The sequence below is a fragment of the Emydura macquarii genome, unplaced genomic scaffold, assembly GCF_026122565.2.
Source record: "Emydura macquarii macquarii isolate MOO-44397 ecotype Brisbane River unplaced genomic scaffold, CSIRO-AGI_Emac_v2 contig_2988, whole genome shotgun sequence".
In the NCBI taxonomy this organism is placed as follows: Eukaryota; Metazoa; Chordata; order Testudines; family Chelidae; genus Emydura; species Emydura macquarii.
Window position 1 is genome coordinate 2,169,053 of NW_027133125.1, and position 17,338 is coordinate 2,186,390.

The following is a 17,338-nucleotide window of genomic DNA, read 5'->3' on the forward strand; positions in this document are numbered from 1 at the left end:
CAACAGAATTTAGGGGATGTGTTTTTGCTTGATAAAATAACCTGTGGTGCATTAGTACATGAATCACATCTTCTCAAGGTTGAATTTCCTTAGTGCTGCCTTTGATATGCCAGCGGGTCCTTTAATATTAATGAAGCACATTCTAACCTCATTTGGTCTTTAGGGGGGTTTTGTGAGAAAGGTGGAGCATACTACTTTTCTCTTTCCTTAAGGAATACACAAATTGTCATGATCTAAATATTCTAGTCTTCTCAGTAACATTTAATTAATCCTCTGTTACAAAAGCATGTTTTCTCAAAGTGTACCTTTCTTTCCCTCAAGCAATACAGTCAACCAGAATAATAAAAAAGAATTATCCTGATACTGTCTCTCTCTCTCACACACACACACATCCTGCTACAAGAGTCTAGTTGGGAGCATGCAGAATGTAAACTCTATACACTTGTATTTTCCTCTGCATATATTTTGGTGTACTAGCTTTTGAGGATTGGACAAGCTGCCTGGCTTCAAGACATGATGCAGGAATCAAAAAGCACTGAAATTTAGGCTCATAGATTCACACTTTCTCATGAATAATATCTATAGCTCACTGCTGGTCACCAAAGCATATTTGTTACTAGAATTGGGCAATTTATTTATTGCAGCTGATTGATTGATTTACTCATTGTTGGTTTTGGTTTTGGTTTTTCCTTCTGCTCATGAAACTATCTGTGTGTTGATTACAGTTTTAAAAATGAATCTGTTATTCAAAATTGTTTGGTGAATCAGTCTCTTTTTTTTAAACATATTGGAGCCCGGGTTGTGACCCAATCAAAAGGCATACGCCATTAGTTAACCCGTATTTGGAATTCACCATCGACTTTTGTAATCGGTCACCTAAATCACATAGGGTTGTTTTTCTTCCCTAATGGGTCGTACATGTGTTCACAAATGGGTCTTAATAAAAGGATATGCTCAGGCTAGATTGAAACCTATTTTCAGATTTGACGAACTTTTCAATGAACCGTCTCCCCATGTCCCATTAACTCCCAACGAGGTTCGGCATGCCCCTGGATGTGGCTTTTGGAATTAGTGGACATGCTTTTAATTTTTAAAAATTTTGTTGACATTTTTCCACACACCATTTTGAATGGTTTACCAACATTTAAAGTGGGTGGAATTTTTTCAAAACATGAGGATATCCAGGCTGTTCCTTCATTCAAACTTTTCAAACCACTCCCGCAAACAGCATTCCACCAACCCATCCAGAAAGTGAGCAGTTAAACAATCCCGAAGGATTCTTTCCCTTCCCCAACTGCAGGGCTCATGTTATGTGCCGGCTCGCTGCAGAGCTCCTTCGGTTAACACCCGGAGCCCTTCTTCGTGAGGTATTACAGCCTACCTAGATAGCCTGCTAGAACGACTACTGCAAACCTTTTAAAGCACTGCATGGGGAATGCAGATCCATCCCACAAGGCAGCATCCTGCTTGTGGCCACCCACTTATTATAAATGGCCCTGTTTAGTATCTCATAAGTATTTGTTTCTACCGCCGGACAAATAGCTCTCATCAGAAATAATTTTGACCAGGGCTGCCATCGGTCCCAGATTGACGTTCCCATGCAGAAGACAACCCTTTGATTTGATTCTACTGCATTGCCAAGTGCATTGCCTGATTTTGTAATATGACACAGAGACAGGGTTTCGCACGTCACCCAGTGTCATTATTTTTCCCACTGGCACTGAAGACTTGTCTGCATTTTCCATTGATGTTGGAAGATGCTCAGTTTAATTTAGACTAGATGTTCAGATTGCTCCCTTATGACCTTAAAGTCTATAAGTCTATGATTCTGTCCACTCCCACAATGCACTGAGCGCTTCCGGCAAAATGCTCAGCACCCTGGAAGCCCACTAGAGTCAATGGGAGTTCGGGCCCCCTAGTGGTTGGAGGATCACGACTTTTGAGCCCCACTCAGGTGAAACAACTGTTCCAAGTGGGTTTGGTGCTAGTTAAAGGGGCTGATTTCCCCACCTGCTCCTCAGTGCAGACAGCAACGATGGAAGCTCCTTCCATCCACCTCCATCAATGTGCTTCGACCCTGACGTGGAGGGGCCATGTCCCAGGCTGAGACGGGGTTGGGGGATTGTTTGAACAACAAAAAACCACACAAGGACACTTTTTTTTTTAACTGACAAAATGTGTTACAGGATAAAGAGGCGAGACCCAGACAGTAACTAATTCTGACTAACAAATTGCCTTAGAAATGGCACAAAATATAACAGGCTGATGTGAGGGTCAAGCTGTATGCAGCAGTTCCAGGCAAGAGAGAGGTCATTAGCATTGGCTTGAGGCAGTCTGTCTCTGTGCAAGCTTCTTCTCCTTCCCCACCCCACACAGAGTCTGATCTGTGTTGTAGCTAATAGAAAGTCAATAGACACATGGGGTAAGTAGGTCTGATGTATGCTAGTTAACTCAAGAGTGTACTCAGGAGAATGAAGGAGAGCTGTGCTAGAGTTCTTTGCTTACCCTTTGTGAGTGTGACAACAAAAGATGCAATCTGACCCTACTGACTGTTGCTAAGCTCTAGTCAAAAATGCAGTATTCTCCCAGGGCCCTTCAGTCCGGGCCTGGAGTATCTGTTCACTGTTGTAGTCCCCCAGTTCTTCCAGTGCACCTCAATCCTGATCCACCACTGAATACTCCAGCAAGGTCTCACTTGAGCAGACACTCACTATGATCCAAGTCTCTGCCAGCACCTATTTCCTATGGAGATTGAAGCCACATAAACATCTGAGAAAACTGAGAGTAGTGCACTAATCTGTGGCATCACCTGAACGTGTGGCATCAGATCAGCAATTTATCCATGCGCCAGAATGTGTCTAGTAATTCAGTAATTACTGTTGATTTTGCTTGGTAAAATCGACTCTTTAATGTTACAATAAAATAGCCTAGGACAGGGTAGCGTGCAAGTTAGCACTCATTTCCCAGTGCAATAGATGTAAGACTAAGACCCGCTGCTGCTGGGAATTGGTGCTGCTCCATTGAAGCCAAGAGAGTGATGCTGATTTTCACTAGATGAGGATATGGCCTGTCATTTCTTAATTGACCAGCTTCCAGTTGAACACAAGGCCTTTGCTATGAATAAAACAAGCTGATGCATCAGATCCAGCTAGCACAACCCTTATGCAGACTCCTGGCAGCGTTGCCTCATTCACTGCCTTTGACTTCTCACGCTAGTTCCCTCTGAAGCCTTCCCTAGTCCCTCTTACTCCAGTGGCTTCTGCACTCCGCTGCACCTCACGACTTTTCTAATTCACACATTCCCTGATAACCTTCCTGCTCCACTCTGCTGTTTCCCGCCTTTACTTAGCCTCCGGAGCCTTTCCACTCCCTTCATGGCTGTCTCTCTGTCATAGGATGGCTTTTGCCTCCACCGTGCAGCCAGTCTTCAAGCACAATCAGCTAAATCTAACACATCCAGATATGATTTAGAGAGAACGAATGGTCTTGGGGTGAAGACACCACACTAAAGCTCAAGGGAACTGGTATCAGTCATGTCCCAGGCTTCCGGTGGGATCTGAAGCAAGTCACGTAAAAGTTCAGTGCCTTAATTTCCCCATCTGTTATGCATGAGTTAAAAGAACTGATCTGCCTGACAGAGCATCAATTCACGGATGAGTGTGTGATGCTTTGGGATCCTTGTCATTGCTGGCCTGGGAGCCTTCTCTTCCACAGCTCCTACCATTACAAAGCCTTTCTGCATTTCTTCAGCTCATTGACTCCCTGTCTTATTTTAAATCTCACCAGAAAACCCCTTTTTCTTCTTTCACTCCACTTCTTTAGTCTGTAGCTGGAATCTTCAACCTCATAAGGCATTTGGAGATGCAATCTATCTGAAAGACCCTGCTACACAGAATAAAGTTTATTGTAATAAATAAAGCCAATAGCAAACTGTTGCGGATAAAATGGATGGAGTCACATGTCAGTGTAGACGTTTGAGAATTCACCAAACACTGTAAATGAACATGTGTATGGGAGACCAGACCAATGTGAGAACCACAAACACAATCGTATGTGGGACAGGCTGAATTGTCCATGGCCATTGCCAGCCGTTGTATCCTTGCTTTGCTTTGTGCACGTTTTTCACATGCGGCGTTGATTCACCTTGCTCCAAAGCAGTTACCGGCCACATTACAAATCTGCCCTGACCAAGCTCTGTCATGGACTATTGCTTCCCAGTTACTGGGATTGACCTGACATGCTTTCACGTTTGACTTCAGTGTATCTTTAGACCGTTTGGACTGGCCACCACGACAGCAGGTGCCTGGGTGTAACTGACCATAAACTATGGCCTTGGGAATTCTTGAGTCAACCATACAAACAAGTTGCCCAGAGTGACACAGTTGAGCTGTTATGAACATGCTTCAAAAGCTGAACATCCTATAATGGTTAAGGATTTTGGTATTAGGAATTTTGTCCCACCGTTTGACCCTGGAAAACAAACCAAAGACGGCGCCTATAGGAACTGATCAAGTTTGCTGATATAGCAGCAATATGTTGTCCATGTCTCACAACCATATAGAAATGTTGTTAGCAAAACTGCCCGATAGCCATTCAGCTGAGTGCTCATTTTGATGCCCCATCTTTCCATAGGGGAGTGTGACAATGTTCAAATGCAGAACTTGCCTTGGCCATGCAGTGGGTAATCTCAGCATTAACTGAGGCATTCTGTAACAACATACTCCCTAGATAACAGCATATCTCCGTGGACTTGCAAGGAGAGTCATTGATCTTAATAACTGGATGGATATGCACACCCCCCACCACAGGTTGGTACAGTACTTCCGTTGTCTGTAGGCCATCTGTGAAACCAAGGAGGTTAACTTCATGAGTGAAGTGATCAGTTATAAACTGAATGTCATAGATCAAAAACTCCTTTATAAGTAAATCAGCGACTTTCGTGAGAGCACTGAAGCATTGCAGATTAAACAACTTTCCATCAGTGCATAGCTGAATAAATTCTCCTCTGTCGGTGTTATGAAATACATCCGTGAGCATAGCCAAAAAAAAAAAAAAAGGATGGAAAAGAGAGTGGGAACCAGCACACATAGCCTTGTCTGATGACATTACCGACTGGAGAGGGTCTGGTATCTCACCATTTTCCATCAGTATGGCCATCATCCATCATGGAAGGACTGAGTAACAGAAATAAGCTCTGCAGGACATTCAGAGATGAACAAAAGTTTCCAGAGACCCTCACAATTTACAGAATCAAAAGCTTTGGCTAAGCTGATAAAACACTATATAAAGGTCAGGATTTTGCTCCTGTCATTTCTCCTGGAGCTGCCAGGCTGTGATGATCATGTCTATAGTGCCCTGACCAGATCGAAATTCACCTGGAGAGTCAGGGAAGATGACTCCTACAGAACAGGTGTACATCTCTTCCATATAATCTGTGCAAGGATTTTTCCAGCAACAGAAAGTAGAGAAATGCTGCAATGAGTATCACAGTTTGGCATCCTTGCTTGGCACACCGGGTAATGTGGAAGAGCCTGGTAAGATGTTTTGCACTATGGTAACCACCTGCTTGTAGATCTCTACTGGGAAGGCATCCCATCCAGGTGCTTTCCCTGCTTGGTTACTGTTATGGTCCCTTGTAGTGGCTAGTGCAAGCTCTTCTTTGAATGGGGATTGTGGAAGAGCATTAATTGCTTCCTTGGAGATACTGGAAGGGTGGTTGAGAAGGGAACTAAAATGTTCTGTCCATCGAGCAAGTATTTTGTTTTTGTCAAGTTAAGACTTGATTGCCATCCAGTGTGAAGAGAGGAGTTATCCCACGGCACCTAAGGCCATACACAGCATGGAGACTAGCAAATAAATCCAGCAGAAAACTGCTGCAGATGAAGTAAAATGCAATAGATGAATCATTAAATATTTAACCAAATTCAGGCTGCACCGGCAGCCTCAATCTGTTTTTACTGAAGGTAAATGATGGGCTTATATAATTTCCAGCATCCTGATGGATGATACACCAGTTGTTTAGCTGGAGAAAGAAGAAGTGGAAAAAAAGAGGCCCTTGAGCTCTTTACTAAATGACTGGGCTCTCTCTGGTGCTGAGGAATCTTGATGTCTTAGGGGAGTTGGGGACTATTCAGCATCTTTCACGAGCAGGCCCAGACTTTCTCAGTATTAGTGAAATTTAGCAGTGCTTTGGCCAGGGTGATTTGTAAAGGAGCCCCAAGTGCGAGCCGGAGGATTGATTACCCTTGTCTGGTTTTAATGAAAATGAAGGCTCCGAGTGGGAGGATAGTTATGTGATCCCCATGCTGTTGGAAATTGAAACTATCAGTGATGCTCCCCAAGCCCCTGAGACCCAACCTCCATCCCTACCAAGGTCACCGCCGTCCGCTGACTGAAAGCAGCCGTTCTTAATTGAAGAGCCACAGTTCAGTCATGTGGAAGAGAAAACACACACTAACCTCTGCTCCACAATAGAATCGGAGCTGCTGGCAATTAAGATGTTCTTTAATACGACCCAGCGTTCTGAATTGCTAATAGAAGGTCACGGAGATCTCACCTACCACTCCTCTAGCTGCATATGAAATCAGACACACCAGGCCGCCTGACAAGGTTGGAGCTGTAATTAAATTAATAAAGCATTCCAGTGATCTGTGTGGGAAAGCAATCATTGCAGGTACTCGCCCAACACGCCGTTTTCATTTCATTCATGCCACATTCATTATTTCCTTTGTTCACTTGAGGCTTGGTATTTTTTGTGTTGCTCTCTGCTTGACAGGAGCCATGAATGGAGGAGGGGTAGAAAAACCCGCTCCTAGGGATGGCCAAAAAGTTTCCTTCAAAACTTTTCTTGCCCAACAGAAAACTGGGGTAGAGATGACCCAAAAATTTCAGTGGCAAATGTCTGCTTCCTTCAAAAATGTCTATTTTTGGTCAGAAGATTGAAAATGTTCAGCCAAAAACCAAGTGGTTTTTCAGTTTTGAAATAGACGTTTTCAGTGGTTGTCAGTTAGAAAATTTTGACTTTTTATCAGCTAATACAAATTTTGATTGAAAAAAAAAAAATCAATTGTGTAAAATTTCCTGCTGCCCCAACATTTCCCAACCAGCTACACCAACCCATTGTGAGGCAGAAGCTGCTAAAAAAATGGAACCACACTGAAGGTTCATGTTTCGTGCACAGTGTGCTAACGTGAAAGGACTTCATGTTCGTAAAACTAAACTGGCATGTTATTAGAAGAACTGTTTACAGAGAGGGGCCTGTTGTGTGTTCCACATCCCTGTGTGGACCACTTTAGGGGCTAATTTTAGGAATGCTGTTGATGCTGGCTATAATAGCTAGCCTTCAAGCCACGTGTACACAGACTGACGTTCTGGTGTCTCCTCCAAACTCTTCCCTCCTGCAACCCTGTGCTCCTCCCTCCAAGTTCTATGCAGCTTGCCTCAGTTCAGGGCTATCTCTTGCTAAGATATTCTATCTACTTACCTCAGGCCCTTGCATAGCACCAATCTTCATAGTCCCTAAAGGCCTAATCAAAAGCCCCATGGAGTCAGTAAGAACCTTTCCACTGACTCCAATGGGCTTGGGTCAAGACCTAGCACTTGAGATATTGATCTCCCTGGGAGCTATGTATGAAGTGAGGTGAGCCTTACACACTCCGTATACAGGTATTTTGAGATAAGGGTGACAGAATCCTCCTAATGCTGAGTACCCTAGGAGCAAATCAGGCAAGGAATCAGAATCCTCAGAGCAACCTCATTCCATCCTTCATTCCCCCCACCCCCGCCTCCTTGCTCAGGCGTGTAAGGGGGAAGTGATCTGCTCTCAGTCCAAACCAGTAGCAGTTTATTTCCTCCTCCATGCTGCCTCAATTCCTATGGCGCATAATGAGTCTGTGCCTACCTGGAAGAGTTCACAGTCTCTATAGACAAGACTTATGGGAAATCAGAGGCAAAGTGATGACTTGCCCGATGTCTCACAACTGGGTGTCAGCAGAGTGGAGATTAGAATCCAGCTGTCCTATCTCCTAGTCCATCTTGCTTTCCACTAGACCACACTGCTTCCCCACCAGCCATGACTATTGCCTTTGGGACTTGCTACTTTTAATGTAAATTCATCACTGACTTGACCTTAGCAGAGGGGTCTGTGATATCTTCCTTGTCCTGTGTGGCCAGTCCTTGGAGCTCCCCTATCCAGAGCATGACTGATGCTGGCTATAACCATGTCCGTGACACAGCTGGGTGAGAAGTCCTAGTGACACCAGTCTCTGCATAGGAGGTGGAAAGATGCACTTGAATTTGCAGCAAAGGGGAAGAAGCAGGCAGATAGCACGGATAGCTGGCCACACTGATCGCAAGGCACAGAAGATGCACTCCACTTTCCCTTCAAGGAGCACCAGATTACAAATCAGCACGCTCTAGAGCCTTAAAAATACTAGTGTTTTATTTCTCATTGTGACGGTCAAATCAAATGACAGTAATCGGGGATTGCAGGGGTGCGTGGAGTAGGTAATTTTTATTCTTCTCGGCTTTTCAAACCTCACTCAGACAAATAGACGTGTCATCTTTCTTCCTGAACTAAAATAGGAATTTAGGAGATTGACCTTTGAATTTCGCTTACTTTACTCTACTTTACTTTCTTTCTTTCTTTATTTTGGGCCACCTAATCACAGGTGAAGAGTGCCCTCTCTCTCTTTCCCTAGGTAACTGAAGTGAGGTCTCCTCTCGGAACAAACAGCTGTGCATATTCATACAATCCCCTGCAATTAACACGGAGAGAAACTCAGAGCTTTTAGGTTTCATTGCTGGGTTCTCCCCCACCTCATCTTTGCAAACCCTGTGCAAGTTAAAATGTGGGTTAACCCTCACTCCAAAACCCCTTTGACTTTCCCTTGAATTAATACAGAACAAGAATTCCCTTCACTTGAGCAGTTGTGCTAGGGCTTTGCCTGCCCCTGTTTCTGAAAAGGAAACTCTTTCAGCACATTATACAGTTGAGTAAACAAAAGGAAGAAATGCTGCAGATCTGGAACAAAAGCCCCCAGGCTAAGACAAAACAAAAGGAAACAAATGCATGTAAAGTCCTTACACTTATCGGAATTGCAGAGAAGCTGTGACTGCTAATGTTTGGGCTGAAAGTCATTTTCTGAGCAAGCCGTGGGGACTGATCCCATCTTTCTTGGGAATTGACCAGAATCCCATTGGAGATGCTCAACACCACACAACACTGGGCCCATTACAATTTATACAACACTTTGTTATGAATAATTCCAGGTGTGTAGCAAATAGTCCGTTATTTATATGCCAGTAGAGGCCCCATTGTGCTAGGTGCTGTACGCAGACATAGTGAGATGTGGTCCCTGCTCTGAAGAGCTTACAGTCTAAAAGATAAAGGGTTGGAGGGGAAACAGAGGTGAAGTAATTAGCCAAGGTCTAAAAGCAGGTCAGAGCCAGGAATATAACCCAGGTCTTCTGATTCCCAATCCCGTGCCCTTTCTAATAAATTACTGGAGATCCCAAGGCTGAAGAGCAAGGTCCAGATCTGAATCAAAAATGTCCCCAGAGTTGGGGGTGTTTGGAGACAAGATACGGCTTCTGTCAATTGTTGAAATAGAGAGAAATTGCCAAATTCAAAGCAAGATCCAAGCCTTCCGGCTGCCCAAGGGGCTAGGCTGTGGATTTTTGGCTCAGACCCATTTCTTCAAAGGATGGGTGAGATGCTGTGATCTGGCACACCCAAAATCTGCTTTTGGGCCCTAGCACACAATCCCGCACACAAACTAAGACACCCGAGAGTTAATGTTGGCTTTCCAAAGTCAGAACTGCCTCATTATCATCTTCTCTGGAAGCACAGAGCACCTCAAAAATGAAGCATACGATGGCACAAAATCAAAGCAATGTGCACTTCAGTATGGTTTGAAATGCATTCTCCAGCTGTTATTAGTCAGCTGTAAGGCTTCCCATTTGGGGTGAGCAGCAGCTTTTCATTCTGTTTGCTGTTCTCTCTAGTGGTATTTGTTTGAGCCCTCACATTGTCTTTCTTTTCTTTTCTCTTTCCTTTTTTTCTCCCCGCATCATTGTTCTGCATAATTGACTTAATGTGAATTTCAAGGCTGACACACAGGCTGACCCTTTTCTCTATACTCTATTGCATCTGGGCTTCCAACTTTTTGTTTTAATTAAAAATACAGAACAATAGCAATTCACCTCTAGAGCAAACTTATTTCCCAAGACACAAACAACTGAGTGTATGACAGCATTTAACTTCTGATTTCAAGGGCCCTGGTCCATGCACATAAATTAGAAAATGTGTTGAGTAACTTAAGAATATAAAAAAGAAGAATGCTCTTAAAAGCAATGAAGCTTTTATTGTTTCTCTTGCCAGCATGCAGGATCCTTAAGTATTTTTCTCCTGCTTTGCCATCACTTGAACAAAATGCGAAGCGAGGAGGCGTCCAGCTAGCACTCATTCTGACAAGTCCAGGTGTGTGCTAGCATATGTAGAAGCAGTGGGTTTAATTGCTCTTTGTTTTGCAGCTAAGCCTCTTTCATTTGCTCTCTGTTAAAGGGGAAAGAGGCAACATTTATGTAATTAATTTTCTAAAATATTTCAGCAATTAAGCTCACTGGACTTCCTATTCATCTTCGAAGTCATATTTAAAAATAGCCTTTCTGGCTACCAAAGCTCTGCAAGAATTGATTCTGCCTTCCCTCTCAGACTTCATATCCACCTGCTGTACATTGCGGCCTGTTCTTCACGTTGCCTCAAAGACTTTTTATTATCTTCTTCAATAGCCTGCTCTGCTCTGCTAGTCTTCACCTGATCTCTCTAATCTGAGATCTCATGACCACCAGCCCTTCCAGTCTCCTCTCTCGTCTCATGTCCATTTCTTCCCACTTCCGTTCACTGTGCCACTCATTTCCACCTCACTTGTCCCCCTACCCCATCACCATATCACTCTGCACTGACAATCCCCATTTTTCCTCCCAGGCCTCCTATACACCTTCTGCCCACAGAAGGTCAGTCTAGCTCTCCTTAACCAAACTCCATACATATACGCCTCCTCTTTGTCCTCATTCTATGACTCTCTGCACTTAGATATTGCCCTTTGACTTGTTCTGCTCCATCTAATGGGATGTCTTCATTTTCTTACTTCTTAGGCACTTAAATTATCATGTCAGTCTTCTGCTTTCATATGGCAACTTGAAAAACAACATTAAAGATTGTCATCCAGGTTGTCATCCACTCTACGGCTTCTGTCCCTCTGGAGAAGAATCTTAGAAGGTGGTAGTTCAGTAGATGTTCCATGGTATGTATGTCTTCTCCGCATTCACACATTGGGCTATCCTTTGTTTTCCATTTGTGCAGTAGGTAACTGCAATACCCATGTGAGGGTCTGATGTGGTTCCCTGTGATCCATGTCACGTGAAGTTGAACATGAGTTCCCAGTGCGATTCTGTAGCTAAGAGGGAGAATGTGATCCCTGGATGTCTGAGCAAGGGCTTATCAAGTAGGTGTGGGGAAGTGGTATTATTTCTATAAATGGCCCTTTACTGAAATACTGTGTTCAGTTCTGGTGTGTGTATTTCAAAAAGGATGTTGAAAACAGTGGAAAGGGTTCAGAAAATGGCTACCAGAATGATTCATAGTCTGGAAAACATGTCTTATCTCGGTACACTTAGGAAGCTCAGTCTATTTAGTTAATCCAAGAGAATGTTAAGCGATGACTTGATCATGGTCTATTATTAGTACCTACATGGAGAAGAAATTTCTGTTAGTAGATAGCTCGTTAATCTAGCAGGACAAGGCATAACGAGATCCAATGCTGGAAAGCTAAAGCTAGAGAAATTCAGACTACGTGTAAGGTATATATTTTTAACAGTCAGAATCATTAACCCTTTGAATAGAGAGATGACAGATTTTCCATAATCTGAAGTCATTAAATCAAGACTATATGTCTTTATAAAAGATGTGCTTTGGCTCAACCAGAAGTTATTGGTTTAATGAAGGAATTACTGGGTAAGTTTCACGGGACTGTGTGATGCAGGAGGTCGGACTAGTGAGCATAATGGTCCCTTCTAGCCTTAAAGTCCATGACTCTGTAAATTATTGTTTATTATTTGTATTGCAGCAGAGCCTCAAGGTGCTAATCATACAGCAGGGAACCTATGTATAGCAATGTACAGACACTTTAAACTTTCTTTAAATCTCATCCTAAAATCATCCTTTCCTCTTGGAATCATCATTATCAATCATCATTATCAATGGAGAGTTTTACAATATGGTGTAGGAGGGACGCTCTATAAAAAAACAATATTATGTAGTAATTGTTGACCAAAACGTGTAAACTGCATTGAAAAGAGATTGCTTTAATAAACGCCTCCTATGGTTTAAGATGGATAGTGATTCTATACATCATGGCACTATTCAAACAACTACAGACAGGCTTCCACACATTTAAACTTTCCAATTTTGTCTCCCTTGTTTGTCGGGGACCATGCTCTTCCTGGAACGCCATATGGCCGCACAAAGTCATCTACGGTTTGAATAATGCATGGCAAGTAAACATCTAGGGGTTGAATAATTTATTGCAAGAAAACATATAATTGCAAATGTTTCCTTTTCTGAGTTTGAGTAATGCAAAAATAAAGCCAACTATATTATGACTATTTGATTCAGGATTACTCTGGTAGAACAATTATCTCCAGTAAGATACAGTCATTACTGATTTTTCTTAATTTCCACATTATACAGCAACAGGAAATGAGTTTAGGTGCTCATATACCATACCTGTTTGGAGTAAGCAATATACTGAAAGTGGAAAAAATAAAGCTTCCTTTTCTTTATTATCTGCTTTATTTGCTATAATAACTCTACCCAGTACTATGTGTCAAATTAATTCTTTTGTTAAAGAAAGAAGCTTTGTTCAAATAAATTAACACAGAGCTGCATCAGTTGTCTTAATTTAAATTCACTGTGAATTCCTTGAAAAATTAATATACCAAATATTAAGCCTAGCTTTGAATGCACTGTGAACTTTGAGCGTTCAAAATCCAGACTGGATTGTGCATCCTTGAACTTTCTCTATATTTTAATTCCAAGAATGGACAACAGTTGAACCCTTGTGCACCTTTCCCACTGAAAGCAAAATGTACTCAGTCTTCTGTTTATCTGAAATGACCACCCAACCAAGGGGTTATTTTTTCATTTCCTTGCTTTGCTCCCAACTTCATTAATAATGATGATAATGAGAAATTATTGATGAGACGACATGATGATCATAATAAAAATACTTAGCACTTCCAAGGCACATTACATTTTCAAAATACTGTCCAATCTTTGTTGTCGACTGATATTTGCTTTGAGTTTGATTATTCTGTCAAAATGAAACCAAGGGAGCACAACCCCATTCAAAGGAAATATTGGCAGAGACTGCTTCATTCCAAAAGAGGCATGTGTTGCGCAACTCTAGATATTTGCACAAATAATGGAAACACAGGGCCAAATTCCATCTATAGTTATACTGCACAAGTGTAACTGCAGGAGTGTAACTGAGGACAAATTTAACACCCATATCCTTTAATGTGTGTATGATGCAAAGGAAGGCATGTGACTTTATTCTCTTCAGAGGATCAGATTTTGAACCCTAGTACATTCAATTGCCGCATTATGCACGACTGGATTAAATATTCAAGAGCACTTACACGACTAAAGAAGAGAGCTGGTCAAAAATTTTCTGTCAAAAATGGCTTTTTGACTAAATGTACAGTAGAATCTCAGAGTTATGAACAGCTCGGGAATGGAGGTTGTCTGGAACTTTGAAATGTTCATACTGAACAAACCGTTATGGTTGTTCTTTTACAAGTTTACAACTGAACATTGACTTAATATGGCTTTGAAACTTTACTATGAAGAAGAAAAATGCTGTTTTCCCTTAATTTTTGTAGTTTACATTTAACAGACTACTGTACTGCATTGGCTTTTTTTTTTTTTTTTTTTGTCTCTGCTGCTTCCTGATTGCATGCTTCCAGTTCCAAATGAGGTGTGTTGGTTGACTGGTCAGTTCGTACCTCTGGTATGTGTAACTCTGAGGTGCTACTGTAAATGGTCACCATACTGTTTTTGTCTAAAAATGTTCGGGAGGGGGTGTCATCAAAAAATGGAACCGTATTTGGTTTTAAGATTTTCAATGAAAACTCAAATGTTTTCAAAGAAAAAAAAATAGAGATTTAAAAAAAGTCCTCTTTGCTGACATTTGTCACAGTGAATCATTCTAGGCCAGCTCTACTTGGGAGTACAAATTCCATTGAACTGCAGTTGCATTTGTGTTCCTGACTCAGTGGGGGCTTGTCTACACACATACGTGAAATAAGAAAGGGTGTGAATAAGAAGTGGTGTGAATGAGAAATAAGAAAGGGTGTGAATTTAAAGCAGATTAACTATTCCTGATTTAACCACATGTGTGGATTTAAATTTAATTCATGGGTTAAAATAATTCAGAATAAGTCACTCAAACTCCATGTGTGGATGCCCTTATTATGGAATAAATCAGGAGTAGTAGCAGGCATTCTTCGGTCTCGAGAGACCATGGGTATGCGCCCCTGAGAGGTATTTAAAAAAAAAAAAAAAAAAAGTGCTCAGTTGATTTTATGGCAGCCGCAGCTGTGGCTGAAGAGACCTACTTGAGAGAGACAACGTCTGCCACATTTGTCACATTTAAAGGTGGTGTTTCGACCTCTTGGGCACTGCCTTCTGCAAGCTCTTCTTTCTTCACTAAGCTGGACTGCTTCCTCTCGTAGCTTTGGAGACCTTTACTGTGCTCTTGTTTGTAAAAGCTGTGCATATGCTAAGAAGTTATCCATATCCATGTCCATTTCTTCGAGGTCTCACCTGCAAACATCCTTGAAACGCAGCTTTTCCGATGCAGATGTTTCATTTCATTTCAAATGAAAGGTTGTTATGCGATAGTGGACCCCTGGTATATGAACTCATTGACCACTTCAAGTTCATACTTTTTTAGGTTGATGGAGGGTGTTTCTTCAACTCCTTGGCATACTATGTTCATCTTTTTAAAGCTTGTAGTAAGCCCGAAGTCTTGGCAGGCTTTGGAAAAACTGTCCATGAGATTTTGGAAATGGGCTTCTGTATGGGTTGTCAATGCTGCATCATCAATGAAGAAGAGGTGTTAGATAAGGGCCTCCCAAGTGTCCGGTTGAGACCTGAATCTTGTGAGGTTGAACAGCTTTCCATCAGATCTTGGGTGCAAGTAGTTTCCCTCAGTTGAGGAACCAAAAGCTTGTTTCAGTATCAAGAACAAGAAGATCCTGAATGGAGCAGGGGCAAGTACACAACCCTCCTTGACCCTGCTATAAAGCTAGAAAACTTCGGAGACTGAGCTGTCAATACTCCAGAATATCCATTCCAGAATATCTCCCTATGTAGACAACCATGAAATGCTTCTGAAAATCCCATTCAATATGAGACGGGATCACCAGCGGGTCCTATATTTCCACGATTTTTTTTTTTTTTTTTTTTTAACCTTTTCTCTTATTACAATCCTTGGACTTTTCCTGAAAATTTCCAAGACGAAATTGTTGAACCCACTTTGGTATCCCCCTACCAAGTCATGATGCTATCTAATCTAATCACGAAGCAGGAAAGTGACTTCTTAAGCCCCTCATAAAGTTGGCATGTCTTTCATTTCGCTCTTAGAACCATTCAAGTATCTATTGAATAAGGATGCAACTTGTTGAATAAATTATGCTGGGCCAATTGTCCATGTGTTGTTTTTGCACTTTCTTTCATAACCTCCATAAGACTTTCTTTACATGCCCACTTTCTGTTTTAACTCATAAGAGAGAGGGACAAAATGGTTATTTGCAAAATACTATTAGTTGCATAATATCAGCTCGTAGAGTCAATGGAATAACATGGCAATTCAAAGCCAAAACAGGGAGAAAGTCACCATCAACAAATTGGTTTTGGATCTTTGTTATAGTCCTATTAAATCATTAAGAAGCACCTCAGAGGTTTAAAAGATAGCCATGGTTGGAAAAGTGACTAGGCAAAAAATGGTGCTGTATTACTTCTTGTATATTTCCTTAGTTCGTTACAGTGACATCTGGTGATTGTCTTGATGAAATTACAGTTATGGGAGAATGAGCTGGTTTCTATTCAGCCTTGTACGTCACCAGCAAAAGTGAATCTGTATTCCTGGTAAAGGCTAGGAAGAGCTCAGTCTGGGTCTCAGATCTCAGGTGGAGTCTGCAGAGTTGACAGTTAAAAAAATTATCTTTTGATTTGTACACTGAGCAAACTCCAGTTAGGGAGAAGACTGCCTACATGATTCCCATTGAAATTTATTTGGAAAGCCAGCATATTTTAGTGGTGATTACAGTAGTAACTGGTCATGCCCTATGATCAACCAATGACAATTAGTTGTGATGATGTAATGCTAATTTTGCAACTCAGTTTTACAGTTTTATTTATCTTAGTTTTTCAGATGGAATATAAACGTATTATACCAATTGCCATTAAAAGGTAAGTTTTTGCCGATGGTTACCACACAATGCTATTTGAATCCCGTTCTAAGTAGAGGGAAAGATTATGGGATCTGAGACACTTGTGTGGGATCACTGCTGGGAACAATGACTTTCTAAATGGCAGCTATTGTAACTTGATGTTCTGCTTGACATAGATGGACGGATGGATGTCACTTAAATGACTAAGATAGGTAAAGTTCTATAGACCCACACAGAACTGGAATTCTCTCTTGGTTAGCCTGTTCATGCAATTTGATTTTAGCTCAGTTGAATGAACCAGTCTCGAGAAAAATTCCATTGTTGTTCTCCTAAATCACTTCTGGATTCTTACTCCTGTTATCCTCTACACAACATCTATGATTCCTTTTGTTCTGACTGGAACCAGGCTTTCTATTTAAAAAAGCTTTTAAAAATGAGAGCTGTGAAATGTAGAACACAGTTTTGTGGTTACAATATAATTTGATTTTTCCATCCCTTCTGTTGTCTGTTACCCAAAACTATGTCTATTAATTACATTGACAATGTCTCTGACTCTCTCAAACCTTTCTTCTCCAGACTTTGTCAGCTTTCCCTATGAAATCTGAATAATCAAGGCTCCGCTATATTTCCTTAGTTCTCTAATTTTTTCTGCTCTTTCAGATGAGAGAAATAGCATCTCTCTCTTTTTAAAGATGGGCAAAATAAGAAGACACGGCCAGATGGGCAATATAACTTCTTTCTGTCTCCCAAAAAGTACTTTATTCACTGCCAAAAAACATCAGTAATGCAGAGTTAAGAATGCCCTATGGTTTCTCATGTC